A 5,000-nucleotide genomic window follows, 5' to 3' on the forward strand; every position below is an offset into this window, starting at 1 on the left:
CGTGCGGAACCGCATCCCAGAGACCCCTGTGTCGTCACTTTCGTTCGTTCGGACGAAGTGTCGCGACGCCCGAACCTCCATCGACCGTGTGCTAGTTGGAGGCGCGGGTCTCGGATTCTTCCGAACCCGAGAACTATATACGAGTATGATATATATATATACATGAACACAGAATATTAAAATACAACCCTGAACGGTGGATCACTTGGCTCGTGGGTCGATGAAGAACGCAGCTAATTGCGCGTCAACGTGTGAACTGCAGGACACATGAACATCGACATTTCGAACGCACATTGCGGTCCACGGATACAATTCCTGGACCACGCCTGGCTGAGGGTCGTTCACGTAACCTTAAGACTGCTTACGTTGGCATCTCGGTGTCACGTACGAGCGATTGTTGGACCGTTCGTCGGCGTTTGCCGCGGTCGCACGAAAACAAGCGAGAATACGCTCTAGACGTCATGGAGGGAAGAAGGTTGTGTGTACGCGGCAGATGACTGGAGACATCGTCGTCATCGTCGTTGCTTTGTCGTTCCGGACTTGCGTGAGTGCTAATTTTCACACGGCGTCGTGAGTCGCTTAATTTGTCGACCGCCCGTGTGTGTATGTGCACCGCTCCGGACGCAAGCGCGCGGACGTACGATCATCGACCAGCCTCCGTGTCTCGCCAAATACCCTCGTGATTGTTAACAGACAGCGTTCGCTTTTCGTGCGAGTTTTCATCCGCGCTCCCGACGTAGTCTGAAATGATGCGTGTAAGAAAGAGGCGTGCGTAACCCGCAACGACACACAAGAGAGTTTGTCGTGAGACTACAGAGAAGGACAATGAAAGGGTGTGCGAGTGAGCATGAACACGAGATCGCGTATACCCCACCCGTGTAGTGTGGTGAAGAAATGTATGACGAGAAACAGAGCCCCAGGGATTCTAGAGGGATCGTCTTGTTGCAGGAACAACGCGAAAAGGAGGCACTCATTCGTCGAAACGATGAAGTTCCGGGATGCATCTTCCCCGGCCACGTTTCGGTCGAGTCGTTTGTGGCTCCGTGAATGTGTTGTGTTGTACTACAACTTGTTTCTGTATCCTGAATCCTCTTTGGCGAGGCTTACACAGCCGCCATATATATGACTCATCACATAGGGATGACTTCTCTCCTAGAAGGAGGAGGTGGAAAGGTAGCAGCGTCCGGTCGCCCCATGTCTTCGCGTTAGTCGATCGCCGAGAGAGACCGCGCGTCAAGTCCGGTCGTCCAGTCCACGAAAGCTATACAAAAAGCAAGCGGACGGGCGTTAAACCATACCGGCAGTCGCCTGGCGAGAGTCTCTCTCCTTTAGATCGAATTAAACGAGACGCGAAGATGCTTTGGTGTGGCGCATTAAGGACGATGTGACTTACTTTCCGCTGATCACTTCTGGCGAATTACGAGGAGCTTCCTTACCTTTGGAAACGCTGCTGTTGCGTTACGACAACATATTCCGAAGGCACACGGCGAAGTTGGGACGACGCATCGAACATGATCTCAAGTCTCTCTCTCATTTCCCATTTCTCGTAACATTCGTTCACACACTCTGCCTGGTCCGCTTCTCTCGGTTGTGTGCCCCCGTTGTACGAGGATTACGCCACAGCTTCTTTCGTCATTTTTACACATATATAAAATATATCACTCTACGTGTGTGATATATTTAACACGTATACGACGACCTCAGAGTAGGCGAGATTACCCGCTGAATTTAAGCATATTACTAAGCGGAGGAAAAGAAACTAACAAGGATTTCCTTAGTAGCGGCGAGCGAACAGGAAAGAGCCCAGCACTGAATCCCGCGGTACTGCCGCAGGGAAATGTAGTGTTCGGGAGGATCCGTTTATCCCGTGACGTTGCATCGCGTCCAAGTCCATCTTGAATGGGGCCATTTACCCATAGAGGGTGCCAGGCCCGTAGCGACCGGTGCGCGTCTCGGGAGGGTCTCTCCTTAGAGTCGGGTTGCTTGAGAATGCAGCCCTAAGTGGGTGGTAAACTCCATCTAAGGCTAAATACAACCACGAGACCGATAGCGAACAAGTACCGTGAGGGAAAGTTGAAAAGAACTTTGAAGAGAGAGTTCAAGAGTACGTGAAACCGTTCAGGGGTAAACCTGAGAAACCCAAAAGTTCGAAAGGGGAGATTCATCGTCGACAAATGCTGGCTCCCGTTGGTGCGCGAAACCCCGAAAGGGGTGTCCGTCGCTTTTCCGCAAGGAGGGCGCACGGATGTTACGGCCAACGGCGAACGTTCCGGCTACGTAGACGTGCACTTCTCCCCTAGTAGGACGTCGCGACCCGTTGCGTGTCGGTCTACGGCCCGGGCGGTTAGACCGTTGCGTCGCCTTGTGCGTGCGCGACGGACCCTCGGTGACCCGACCGGCTGCGCGACGGTGTTCCCCCAGATGGTATCGGGCCGCAACCAGTCTTCTCATTCGAACGGTGCGTCAGGCCCGCCGCAAGCTCGGTCAGCTTTGTTTGCCCTGTGGTACGGACGTCTTTCCCGTTCACGGGCCTGGCCAGCTGTTAGCCGGCGGAGCCCTCGGACTGGCCAAGCTTTGAATTACCTGTCGGCGGCGCTATTGCTTTGGGTACTCTCAGGACCCGTCTTGAAACACGGACCAAGGAGCCTAACATGTGCGCGAGTCATTGGGATGAGTAAACCTAAAGGCGAAATGAAAGTGAAGGTCGTCCTTTGCGTCGGCCGAGGGAGGATGGGCGCTGCATAGTGCTCCGCACTCCCGGGGCGTCTCGTTCTCATTGCGAGAAGAGGCGCACCTAGAGCGTACACGTTGGTACCCGAAAGATGGTGAACTATGCCTGGTCAGGACGAAGTCAGGGGAAACCCTGATGGAGGTCCGTAGCGATTCTGACGTGCAAATCGATCGCTGGAACTAGGTATAGGGGCGAAAGACTAATCGAACCATCTAGTAGCTGGTTCCCTCCGAAGTTTCCCTCAGGATAGCTGGCACTCACTCCTCCGTTCCTTCGGGGACGCGTCGAGTCTCATCTGGTAAAGCGAATGATTAGAGGCCTTGGGGCCGAAACGACCTCAACCTATTCTCAAACTTTAAATGGGTGAGATCTCTGGCTTGCTTGGTTCATTGAAGCCACGAGATTTCGGATTAGAGTGCCAAGTGGGCCAATTTTGGTAAGCAGAACTGGCGCTGTGGGATGAACCAAACGCAGAGTTAAGGCGCCTAAGTCGACGTTTATGGGATACCATGAAAGGCGTTGGTTGCTTAAGACAGCAGGACGGTGGCCATGGAAGTCGGAATCCGCTAAGGAGTGTGTAACAACTCACCTGCCGAAGCAACTAGCCCTGAAAATGGATGGCGCTGAAGCGTCGCGCCTATACTCTGCCGTCAGCGGCAAGTGGGGAGGGACGGTGCCATTACTGGTGACCGTCCTCCATGAAGCCCTGACGAGTAGGAGGGTCGCGGCGGTGTGCGCAGAAGGGTCTGGGCGTGAGCCTGCCTGGAGCCGCCGTCGGTGCAGATCTTGGTGGTAGTAGCAAATACTCTAGCGAGACCCTGGAGGACTGACGTGGAGAAGGGTTTCGTGTGAACAGCCGTTGCACACGAGTCAGTCGATCCTAAGCCCTAAGAGAAATCCTATGCAAATGTGGTGTCCTAAAATCAATGTCTGCAAACATATTATTATACAAAGAGATAAATTGAAAGATAAAAAAAAGAGACACACACACGTTGGGCGAAAGGGAATCCGGTTGCTATTCCGGAACCCGGCAGCGGAACCGTTTAACATCCGGGCCCTCATTGAGTGTTCGTCGGGGTAACCCAAAATGACCTGGAGAAGCCGTCGGGAGATCTGGGAAGAGTTTTCTTTTCTGTATAAGCGTTCGAGTTCCCTGGAAACTTCTAGCAAGGAGATAGGGTTCGGAACGCGAAGAGCACCGCAGTTGCTGCGGTGTCTGGATATTCCCCTCGGACCTTGAAAATCCAGGAGAGGGCCACGGGAGGTCTCGCGCCGGTTCGTACCCATATCCGCAGCAGGTCTCCAAGGTCAAGAGCCTCTAGTCGATAGATTAATGTAGGTAAGGGAAGTCGGCAAATTGGATCCGTAACTTCGGAATAAGGATTGGCTCTGAGGAGCGGGGCGTGTCGGGCTTGGTCGGGAAGCGGGTCTGGCTGACGTGCCGGGCCTGGGCGAGGTGAAGGGTCTTAGACTTCGGTCGACGTCCTGGGATCCGAACTCGGTCCCGTGCCTTGGCCTCCCGCGGATCTTCCTTGCTGCGAGGCTTCCGCGTCGGTTCAGCCGTCGCGTGTCGTTTCTTCGGCCGCCATTCAACGCTCGGCTCAGAACTGGCACGGACCAGGGGAATCCGACTGTCTAATTAAAACAAAGCATTGCGATGGCCCCCGCGGGTGTTGACGCAATGTGATTTCTGCCCAGTGCTCTGAATGTCAACGTGAAGAAATTCAAAAAAGCGCGGGTAAACGGCGGGAGTAACTATGACTCTCTTAAGGCGGTCGCTTGAGGTGTCGGGCCGGCTTGCCGGTCTAGTATCCGAGACCAGACCTTAAGAATCATAGTTTAGCAAGCAGCCGCCTCTTCGCTGGTTCCCGCCATAAGTACCCCTTCGGGGGGAAACCAAGAGCTGCCTCTGCGACCACCGACCTTTTAGGGTTGCCAGCCCACTAGGTCGTAATTGTCGGCCCAAGAATATATAGAAAAGCCTCGGATGAAACCTATATAACCGGAGGGCCCTCAGGCTCATCCGGCCCGACAAATTCGGACGACGCCAATCCGGTCGAATCATATTCTTGCCGGTTTCCGAACTGTGGAAGGTCCTTCGCCACCTCGAGGGGCAGAGGTGTACATGAACAGCGTACACACAAGAGTTGGTACGATGAGAGGCAGGTCGAGCAAATCGACTCCAAGAAGGCACCGTGGAGTGCCGAAGAACAAGCGCTCCTGGCACGGCAGGAGGCGCATCTCACCCTTGATGGAGTCAGATTTATTA

General features: G+C 54.1%; 1 non-coding gene and 1 pseudogene across 1 annotated transcript; both read left to right on the plus strand.

The window, feature by feature from the left end:
• The first annotated feature begins 185 nt into the window (after positions 1–185).
• On the plus strand, positions 186–340 carry LOC143187855 (5.8S ribosomal RNA). Its single transcript, XR_013003329.1, has one exon. It is a non-coding gene; the product is annotated as a 5.8S ribosomal RNA (ribosomal RNA).
• Positions 341–1,695: 1,355 nt separating this feature from the next.
• LOC143187853 (large subunit ribosomal RNA) overlaps positions 1,696–5,000 on the plus strand; it is a 7,486-nt pseudogene continuing 4,181 nt past the window's right edge.

Source organism: Calliopsis andreniformis, unplaced genomic scaffold, assembly GCF_051401765.1.
Source record: "Calliopsis andreniformis isolate RMS-2024a unplaced genomic scaffold, iyCalAndr_principal scaffold0386, whole genome shotgun sequence".
NCBI lineage: Eukaryota > Metazoa > Arthropoda > Insecta > Hymenoptera > Andrenidae > Calliopsis > Calliopsis andreniformis.